Source organism: Astyanax mexicanus, chromosome 12, assembly GCF_023375975.1.
Source record: "Astyanax mexicanus isolate ESR-SI-001 chromosome 12, AstMex3_surface, whole genome shotgun sequence".
In the NCBI taxonomy this organism is placed as follows: Eukaryota; Metazoa; Chordata; class Actinopteri; order Characiformes; family Acestrorhamphidae; genus Astyanax; species Astyanax mexicanus.
In genome coordinates, this window is record NC_064419.1 from 38,447,080 (window position 1) to 38,459,372 (window position 12,293).

Sequence of the window (12,293 nt, forward strand, 5' to 3'; positions counted from 1 at the left end):
TTAGCTGGCTATCGTTAGCCAAAACATTTCACAATGAAATATAGATAACATTAGCTAACCTAGCTAGTTAATCACATTACACTGTGGAACATATGCCAGTTTAAACTATAGCTTGCTAGCTACCGTTATCTGGTGCTCACGACTTAGTAAGTGGTGCTCACGACTTAGTAAGTGGTGCTCATGACTTAGTATGTGGTGCTCATGACTTAGTAAGTCGTGCTCATGACTTAGTATGTGGTGCTCACGACTTAGTATGTGGTGCTCACGACTTAGTAAGTCGTGCTAACGACTTAGTAAGTGTCAGGAAGGGGACCCAGGCAGGGAGACGAGGAGGCGGACGCAAGTGCAGGTAGGAACCGAATATAAATAATTTATTAAATAAATAACAAATAACAAGGAAACAAGGAATGAGAAACACAAAACAAAGAAACACAAATAACCAATAACAAACAAGCGATGATAATAATAAACAAACAGGGAATATATATATATAAGGGAAATAAACTATTAACGTGAAAACAAGAAATAAACGAGAAACAAATGACTAAGGTTATATACAGGGAGCTAGGGAACATGGAGCTAAACAAGAAACTAAACTAGACAAGGAGAACTAAACTAAGCAGGGCAAGGGAAAAAACAATGGAAATAAATAGGAAACTAGAAATATACACAAGAGATAAACAGAGGTAAACACAGAGCAAGGACTAGGGCTATGAAACGCGGTGAAGCAACAGAGAGACAAAACAACAGGGGAATGTGCAAAGACCGACGGAGACAAAGTGGCAGAGGAGGGCTATTTAAAGAAACAGGAAACACACTATAATTAGAAACACCTGGGGAAGGGGCGGAGCAACAAATGAGAAACAGGTGGAAAAGTACTGAGACGTTAGACACAGGGGAGCACAGGTCACGTGGGGAAGACACACAGACACGAGGCGAGACCAGGATGTGACAGTAAGTCATGCTCACCACTTACTATGTAAAAAAAAAAATACACCACGTCCCTTTAGGGGCTCCGTACTTGGTGCTCTGATTTACAGGGTAAATATATTGTTAAAAATGTTTTTGTAAGTGTGATAGTTAAATGTCTTTGGTTATAATAATTGTAGACTGCATTCATATTTAGATTAAAATCCAGTGAAATTGGGCTTTCAAATTAGATTGAAAAGAAAATTCTCTGGTTACAATGTTCCACTGAATATTGTAGTGGGGATGCAGGAAAAAGTTTTCTTTGCATCATTTTTAAGAAGGTGATATTAAAAAGTGCAGGTATTGCTATGCAGAAGGGGAAAAAACGACCACTCCAGAGACTGATCAATCTTCCTGAAGGAAGATTTACGCAGTCAAAACCAAAAACTTCCGAAAGTTTTGTTAGTCTTTGAGACTGTAACAACCTCCCCTGCAGACACAAAACAGTATTAGACGTTATACTGATGTAAAATGTTTGTCATCTGACGCCATGACCAACATTTAACCTGAAACCTGAATCTGAATTTCTAAATTACATTATGGTCTAAGAAAATGACCACCTTTTTTTATTAACTTCTTATAGCCTCTTTATACTTCTTGTATACTTACACATTCTTTTATATATGGCTTTTAACCTTGCATCACCTGGACTTTCCTGATTGCTGACTGTAAAGAAGCAATAGCATTAACATAGTATAGTATGTGTGTCCACTGCACGGATTAGTTAAAAGTTATTTTATGTTATTAGCATGCCACTGTACTGCATTCAATATTCTGATGTTAATATCACCAAACAATCACAAAAGGGTAATAAATAAAGACCCAGAGAATACTACACACTATACTATACTCTATATTATACCAAAGTTAGTTCTGACCCTGCAAAATGATTGGCTGAGAGGCTTTTTATGAGTGCCGTTCTCAGCCGGTAATGTACTGTAACCAAAGCTCTCCATGTATTACTCCACCACATACAGGTAACCTATCAATGATGCAGTTCTTACAGTGCAGCTACAAACAGAGCAGCAATGGAACTGTTTTAACTTGCAGAGTTTTTATAACCAAACAGATCATATTTTCTCATGCTCTTTAACTCAAAATCTTTTAATAAACAGCGAGAATGCAACTGCTATAGGCACGTGCTGTATTTATAGCACAAACCTCAAGTGTATTATTGCTTAACTGTACACTATTAGAAAAACATTGAACAATAGTAGTGTTAAATGAAGAACATCACGAAGGCTCGATACTTTCTTGTGTAATTATAAACATGTATGAACTATAAGTGGGTTATAAAGTTGTATATCATAGTTGAATAGCCACTCCCCATATAAAAGTAATACCAACAGAACAGGGTTAGTTTTTTAAAAAGAAGCTAACTGATACAACTAGCATTAGCATAGCTAGCATGCACACACTAAATTGACATCAGCTAACAGATTTATGTTAGCTGAACCTGAACTCATGTATATTGTGATATGCACTACCAGTCAAAAGTTTGGAGACACCTTCTCATTCAGTGTTTTTCTTTATTTCTTTTTTATTATTAGTTTCTACATTGTACGTAAATATTAAACACATGAAAACAATTAAGAGATATATGAAATTAAAGGATGAGCTCGGACTTCACAGCACGAGGGAAAAGCAAGCAACTATTGTTCAGCACCTCCAGGAACTCCTTCAAGACGCGGAGAAAACTATTCCAGGTGACTCTCCCTCATGAAGACACTGAGATTAAAATACCAAGAGTGTGCAGATCTGTCCTCAAAGATAAATGTGCTGCTTAGATGAATCTAAAGTATAAAACATATTCTGTTTTGTTTAAGTGTTCCTATATAGCTTTAAAATAGTCTTTAATATTTAATTTAAAATGTAAAAAAAGCATCATAAAATTAAAGAAAAGGCATTGAATAAAAAATGAAGATGTGTGTCGAGTCTTTTGACTGGTACTGTACCACTGTACAAGTTAAGCAAATTCATTGTAATTAATTACAATTACGTAAGTATTTTTTTAATGATGAAAGCTTTTGTATGCATTTATGACTTCACAATATCTTTACAATATGCATGAGTTCAGATTCAGCTAACATAAATAAATATGCCAATGCTAATGCCAATTTAGCCTGCTAACGCTAGCAATGCTAATGCTAATTTGGCGAGTTAGCTTTTGATAGTCTCTCAAAACTCGTTTGAAGGTATTATCTGGTCTGGCAATATGACTAAGACTGATTATCATCATAATGACATCGATTTCTCAGTATTGACGTGTGAGTTTTGACTCGTATCTCGAGCGACTCCTTCCCATCTCTCATTCCTTGGGAATTCCCACAGTATATAAGCGGCAGTGTGACACAAAGCGGAGACCCAGCGAGGAGGAGCACATTCTCTTCCCACACTGCCTTTACCCCTGGAGATGGTCAGATCCCCCTCAGCAGGTCCAGCACACCCCCTATCCCCCCCTTCCCCGTCGCTCTGCCATCCCTTGCTCATTGTGGCCTGATTTAATTAAAAATCCCCTGCAGCACCACCCTGGGCCTCTGCCCGCCAGGGTACGACCCCTCGGTGGGTTCAGGGAGACACTGTCACTTACCGTACACACACACACACACACACACACTCTTCACATACTTAAAGAACTGTGATGTTCTCATGATAGTCACTGTCCTGACTGGGCGGCATGATGTCTCTTCAGTTTCATCCCACCCAATCCCACCCCCTAAAACAGTACACCCACCACCTCTTCTCCACTAATCACCAGCCCACTGATTTATAGTGCCCCCCTTATCACTTTACAAATGTTTATTTATGACATTATTATTATTATTATTATTAGATAGTAATCTGAACATATATATTTCAATATATATATATATATATATATATATATATATATATATATATATATATATATACACACAAACAAGTGGTTTTTCCATCCAGTGTAAAGTAATCTGCTTTGCATTACTTGCATTTTTATGATAAAGGATTTCTTTGCATGCACACAAATAGGCTATATATATATATATATATATATATATATATATATATATATATATATATATATATATATACAGAAATAGATATTTGTATGAATATGTATATATGTTTAAATACACACTTACATACATATTTGTATAAATATATACATACAATCACTGTATGTATACATACAGTAAAGACATCTGTTGAGCAATAAGAATATATAATATAATACGTATCTATAATATATATGATACATATTTAAGTTATTTTAAGTCATTTTGAATCATTTCTATGGGTTATATATTTTTATCCATCTATCATGTATATGTAATCTAATAACTAAATATTTCAGGCTACATATATGTCATATTGTTAAAAAGTCTCAAAATTGTACAAAAACTTCCTAAAGTGTTAATGTTAAAAAAAAAAAACATAAAAACATTTCCAGCAGTTTTGTCATTTGGAATATCTGTTGGCCCAATTATGTTTATATGTTTACATTAATGATCACATTAGTGATGCCAATATGCAAAAATATGGAAAATATTGAGAATGTCTTTGAATTTTTTTTTTTTTTTGATAATAATAAAATATTTTTTGACAATATAAAAAACTCTCTAATCTCTATCTACTCTCATAAAAATAAATCTTCAGGCTGCACTTGTCATTCATATGAATATTTCAGTATTTCACATAAATAAAGAAAAAGTAACTTTTTGAATTTGTCGTACATTAAATGCACTACAGCATTAAAACAGATCAGCGCACCGGTCCTGTGCATTGTTTTACATATACGCCCCTTGACCTTAATGCATTTCTCTCATGCAACAATTATCACCTACGTTTAATCACAGAAGTACACTGATGTATCAGCATTTAAGCATTATTCATTTGGGGCTATTATCTGTAATGCCATTTTTAACCTCGCTCTGACAGCTGTTAGATAATGTATGATGGATATAGAGTGCCACAATGGCAATAAATTTTTTGATGATCTTGCTGAGGGGTGGGGGCAGCATTGTGTTTTACAGAAAGGGTGGGGGGGTCAGATCCCAGACATGTTGCCAGGGTGATAAGGTAGTCCCCGCCGCCGTCGGGTCTCGGACAAATGTGGGGAGCCATGGAGACCGGATAGTGACAGACTCAGTGACAGGGATAGAGGGTCAGTCTCGAGCATGCACTGCAGAGCTTCCAGGAGAAGAAGCGGTATGTGCTGAGCTGCATGCAGTTCAATGGCAGAAAATATTAAAGGAACCTTTGCATTATTATCAGAAAACAAAAGCTTTCCAAAATTACTTAGACCTTAGACTAGGGGTGGGTGATATTGACCTAAAATACTATCACAATATTTGAGCTAGTTTTTGCGATATTCTTAGCGATATTAAAAATATTGAATTAAACTAAATTAATATTTAATAGGACATGAGAAAAGTGTGAATTTTCCCTTTTTCTACAGAAAAAACTTTGTACCCTAAAGCCCATATGGCCCTACAGTACTATTACGATATGTCAGGGCATTTTTGTAATAATGATATTCATTCATATACATTTAGATGACATTATTGCATACAATACAATATGACACACTACTGCAGACTTTACATAAATCATATTTTCCAGCTTAAAAACTTTTTTCCCTTTATTTCCTGTCACGCATACGTCCACCCTGCCATGATTGGCTGCACTACAGGGTGGACAGTTTTAGCAAATATTGCCATTTGACGAATACGTTATTTAAATTTTCCAAAATCACTTAAATTACTGTGATATTTTACCACACAGTGTTGTCAGCTTAAACTTTACCTCTTTGAGCTAAATATGGAGACAATATGAGAAATGTTAAGTGTAATTATTGTTATTAATTGCTGAACATGCAGCAAACATCTTCTGTCCCTTAAAATGTAAAAATGATGCAATGTCACTGATGTTAAATGTTACTTTCTTAAAGGGGTGGGGTTATCCCAAGATGACAGAATGGACCTACACCTTATTCTACACCTGAAACTAATCTTAACCTAACATTGATCTACACCTTATTCTATACATTAAACTACAACTAAAGCTAAAATAGTTAACATAGCCAGAAACACAATTTGTCAATAATTTCAGTCTATTTATTCCTTTAAGCTTTAAAAAATTCACCAAGCACAGGATTTTATTCAATATAAGACTTCCCACCTCCTCAGGAAGCATTCTGAGGCAGAGAGGCACCTAGACATGTCTATATCAAAGTTTAGGAATCTAACTTTTTATTTTATTAGGCGAAAAGGCTAATGACTAGTGACAACACAGAAAAACATTTTTATACAGCACTAAGCTGTTCATATCTTGGCAATGATACAATATTGTGTTGCCTTTATAATCCATCATTACACTGCCTTCAACGTAAAAATAAATAAATAAAAAGCAAGACTTCTAGCTACTTCCAGTTGTAGAAACAACCATTCTAATTATAATTATGCTTAAACATTTAAACACTTACAGCACTTTTCCACCAAAGTAGAACCAGCACCTATCCAAACTGGTAAGCCGCGTTTCCACCAAGAAAAGTAGGTTACAGAACCAGTAAAATTTGTGATGTTTTAATGGTTACACTAAAACTGGTGGAAACGTGGGCTGGTTCGCTGAAAAGCGCTATGGAACTGGTTCAAGAACCAGAGTTCTTGAATTTTGGTGAAAAAGCGCTATAGAGAAGCATGCAAATTGCATGCAGAATGCAACATGTAAGACATCTAAGCAATAATCTATTAAATGCAGAAATATTTCTGTAGATTTTTGCAGTAGGTGTTTTAAGACTTGATTTTTTGTACTCAAAGGTACAATCTTCATAATTGTACCCTCAAAGGTACAATATTGGTCTTTACAGGGTCAGATTTGTTCCCTCTGAAGTACAAAGTAATTTCTAACAGCAATAAGTACACATTTGTACCATTTAACCAGCCAAAAGGTACATTCAGTATTCTGTATCACTGTACTAATAAACAATATATATTTTATTTGCACATGTTTTTATTTGAAAGCCAGACAATTTTGCATCATGAAGTTCTTGACACATATTCAGTTGATGAAAATGTTTATAATCTTTATAATCTATACTGGCATAAAAAACATGGGTACAAAAAAGGACTTTCACTGAAAGGTACTTTTTTGTACATCATTATAAGGTACAGCCCCAGCGACAAGCTTTGTTCTCTTTTAAGTGCAAATCTGTACTTACTTTTTTTAGTGTGTAGGGTGACTGGTTGCAGGACTGTATCCAGACTTTTGGACAGATGTTGGCATATCAAATTCCTAAGACCACATTTTAATGTTTATTTAACTGTTTTGCATTTTGTGGTTGGTGTGGGGTAGTAGATAACACCACTAACACCACCTGCGCCTTTCAGTGAGCCACCACATCATGGGGGGGGGGGGGGGGGACAATTCAGTTCAGTTCAGTTCAGTTCCTGGTCTGGGTTACTGTGCTGCGCTACACCAATAAAAACCCATGGGCAAGACTCCTAACCCTACACTGACCCACATCTGTAATAGGGATACCCTAACCTTGTTAGTTGCTCTGGATAAGAGCATAAGCAACTTACTCTTTACAATCAAAACAACAAGCGAACTTACAATGTTCTTTCTTGCTTATATAAAATGATTATTTAATAGATTAACTTTACTAAGTTTATTCTTTATAATAAAAATGCAGGGAGCCATGATTTCAGAGGCCCACTGTGAAAGGTCAGAGCTCTGATCAAACTCAGTGTCACAGTGGCCATTGTCTGCATGGCACTGGTGTAAGTTATAGGGGTCTCCATAGAGACAAGCAAGGGGAGACTGAGTGGCGGCGGCATGGGCCAGTTAGCACAATTCAGGACTGTACGCCGCGCTGGATGTACTTTCTTATCTTGGCTCCACTGCCATTTGGCCCTATGGGTAATGGTAATCATCGGTGCCAAATTTGGTGCAAAGTCATTTCTAACAGCAATAAGTACAAATTTGTACCATTTAACCAGCCAAAAGGTACATTCAGTATTCTGTATCACTGTACTAATAAACAATATATATTTTATTTGCACATTTTTTTATTTGAAAGCCAGACAATTTTGCATCATGAAGTTCTTGACACATCTTGGCTTTTTCTTATCTTGGCTCCACTGCCATTTGGCCCTATGGGTAATGGTAATCATCGGTGCCAAATTTGGTGCCAAAAGAGTTCCCAGGCCACATCTGATATTAATCTTCATGTTAATTGCTGAAATCATAGTAATGATTTGATGATTTGCTGAGTTCATGATGTGTTGGAGATGAAATTATTAGGTGTGTTCATATGAGGCAGAAAAAAATCAAGCAGATATACAGCTCTGGAAAAACATAAGTGACCACTTTAAAATGACGCGTTTCTTTGATTTTACTAAATTGAAAACCTCTGGAATATAATCAAGATGAACTGCTTGAATTTTTGCACCAGGAGTGGCATACATTTATCCAAAAAGCAGTGTGTAAGACCGGTGGAGGAGAACATGATGCCAAGATGCATGAAAACATTGTGATTAAAAGCCAGGGTTATTCCTCCAAATATTGATTTCTGAACTCTTAAAACTTTATGAATATGAACTTGTTTCCTTTGCATTATTTGAGGTCTGAAAGCTCTGCATCTTATTTGTTATTTAAGTAATTTCTCATTTTCTGCAAATAAATGCTCTAAATGCTCAAACATATACCTACAAATAGCAACTGAGCATCAGAGAAACTGATTCAGAAACTGAAGTGGTCTCTTAATACTGAAACTAAAATATTGAAACAACATTGCAATATCAACATTCATTCCTCTTTCAAAACCAAAACAAATTTCAAAGTTTTAAAGTATGTAACCTGATTGACATTAATTCTGTTGTGAATAAACACTGAAATGCCAACTGAAATCATGAAATGTTCACACAACATAAAGAATAACTGCAACTTTCAAACTACTGTTTATCAAAAAGTGAAAAATCAGGTTAGAAATAAAGATGAAAGCTTTTTTAATATAATAATTAAAGAAAGTGCCTCTAAAACAGATCAAACATTGAAAAGAACATTCTGTACATTGTCCACTTCCGTTTGTTTGAAATTCATCCACCTGTTGATCAGCTGACTAAAATTTGTTCAGTTGGCATCCTACCCTCTTTTACAGCACACACTGTAAAACAGTACAGTAGAAAAACAGGCTAATTCTTTAGAGTAAGAAGCAGTTGTTTGTTCAGTACAGTAATACTGTGAATGACAGTGCTTTATTTCCAATATTAACACATGCTGACAATATAGGGCACCAGTAATTTAGAGCAGTATTTTCTTAAAGCTGTCTCAGCTCCACTCACAATTAGGTCTGGTGTGATTTAGGTTTGGGCAGTGCAACACTGATAAGTGAAATTGGCACCATCTATTTGATACTGGGTCATTCACTGTCAGTGTATAGTCACTCCCCTAAGCTACCTTCTCTAAGGCATACATGGAGGTCTTATGTAATGTTCGACTGTCTGACCTCAGTGTTAAAGGTTGTAAGAGCAAGTTAACCTTACTAACCTACATTTTTTAAAATAAGTGATAAGAAACTCTAAAAATTATGGTAAACTGTTGACTTTTTTTACAGTCAAAGTTATGTACGGTATTTTGTTGTTTATAGAGTGTTTCTACGAAAGGAAGGTCAAGGATAGACATACACCATGGTTTGATTTTAGGTTAAGCTTAAAATTATGACTATCACAATCAGCACTGTTTTCACAGCTAAATCAATGTTGTGGACTGGTTGAATCATCGTTAAATAATTTTTTGTTTTGTTTTTAAAAAATGAATGAATGAATATTTGCATTGATACTGTAACACTGTTTTAACCTTTTCTTTTTCAACATTTGATAAACTATATATTGATTCATTCTTTTTTAATATAAATTGTATGTCTTAATTACTATGGTTCTTTAATGGTTTAGTAAAGACCGGTTATAAAAATAGTGGTTATATAAATAGAACCATCAACACTTCCAAGTAAGTCCTTAAATTGAAGCAGAATCCCAGCTGATGCTGATTCAACATTATAAGATTGAATCAACATTGAATTATGTTTTGATTTTGAAAGATGAATGAACATTGATATTGGGATATTGTTTTATCAGCTTCTTTTTCAACATTTGATAAACTATAGATTACATTCCTTTTTTTAATCTACATTGTGCACTTTTAAAAATATGTTTTTTCATACATTTAATAAAGACAATGGTTCTACATAAAAGTGGTTATATTAACTCTCAGAAAATCATCTGCTTTCTGAAAAGCTTCTTCAGATTGAAGCAGAATCCCAGCCAAAGTTTAATCAACATTATAAGGTTAAATTATTGTTATATGGTTAAATCAACATTGAATTATGTAAATACTGAATCAGTATTAATATTGCATTTTCAAATACTTTATTTTCAACATTTAATAAACTATAGATTAGGTTCCCGGTTTATTCTATATTACACTCTTTAATAGTATGGTTCTTTAAGAGTTTAGTAAAGACAGCTCAACACTCAATAAATATGATCAAAATATAATAAAATGCTATTAAAGTTATAATAATAATCATATTTGTAGACAAAGACATTATGTTGATTGCAAGTTAAAATAAACAATATTTAAAAAGCATTGAATTTTGTATTTATAAAGCAATATTAGTATATTACATTAATGAATAATTTATACTATTACACACAACATGACAAAAGTTCTATGAATGATTTTAAGGCCCCCAAAAATTAAGTGGTAACACATAGTCCAGTCATAACACCTTTAGAATGTTATTGTAAATGTTCTATTATGCCTAAAGTAACTGTTTTTCCCTATCATAAACCAGATATATTAAGTTATCAATATGTTATGCAACACTCAGGCCTGTTATATCAATACTGTCTTATTTATTTTATCCAACGCATTGTGTCATATTGCAAGTAATGGCGTAAGCTGTACATGCACATATAAATAATGCTTTATAACTGCATTGTTCAGTGATTGTGAATGTGTTGAATAAATCCTCTATGTATGTATGTATATTTTATATGTATATGTATATATGTATATTTTGTTTAATTGAAAACCTTTGGAAAATAATCAAGAGGAAAACCAGGGTTATTCCACCAAATATTGATTTCTGAACTCTTGAACCTTTATGAATATGAACTTGTTTTCTTTGCGTTATTTGAGGCCTGAAAGCTCTGCATCTTTTTTGTTATTTCAGCCATTTCCCATTTTCTGCAAGTAAATGCTCTGATTCAGAAATTCAGGCCTCTATTTACAGACTTGTGATGTCTGTATATAGCACCATAACAGGCTCTGGTAAGATGTCAAGTGTTTAAAAGCTCTTGCTTTTTGGTGCTATAAAAAGGTTCTACATAAAAATAAAAACACATTTTCCAATTTTAAGAACCTTTTCACCAAAAGGTAGTAACAAACGTACCACAGTACCAAAATATTTAATAACCATATGTATACAATTAGGAATTCAATTTTATTATGCCTCAATTGTACTCGCTTTATGATAATATGAGTGAATCAATTTTTCATGTTTTAATAAACAATTGATCAACTTTGAATTTCAGTCACGTGAAAGTTGGTATGGTTGATTAATGCATTTAATGTGTAATTAGATTCTAAAAAATAATCAGTAATGTAATATTACTAAAATACTAAAATAATACTACTATGCACTGAATATCAACTTAATATCAAGCATCTGTGTAACAAAAGGCATCCACTGGCTTGAAGCAGCATGGTGAATCTGTAGTGCTGTAAAACCCGATACTCTATAGCGCCCCCTCTTGGACAGGCAGAACATCACAGTGACACAAAGGCAGAACCATCATGACTTTCTTATGAAATTGTGCCACCTAGTGGACAGTGTGTTTAGAAAGTATGTGCAAGCTCATCAATTTACTATCAGAATAAGTTACTGTTTTAATAATCATTTTGACTAGTCATCATATTTATAGTAGTAATAAGAGATTTTGGATATTGGCTCGAGTCTTTCAGCTTTCAAATGTCTCCTCGGATTTTTTTGTTGCTTAAATTAATGAATTATCAAATTATGTGTAAAATAAAGATTACTTATGTAATGACATACATACTATCACATGCTTATTATTTATATGGCTTTACTTATATACTCAACATGGGACAGAGTACTACAAAAATAAAAAAATATGAAATACAAAAAACTCAAATACCCATCTAAATTAGACAAAAATCATCTCTGATTGTGTATATAATTTGTTAATGTATTTTGTAAATCTCTCCTACCTCGTGTTCATGTGCTCTCTATGCTGTGTGTGATAACTCCTCCCCTCCTG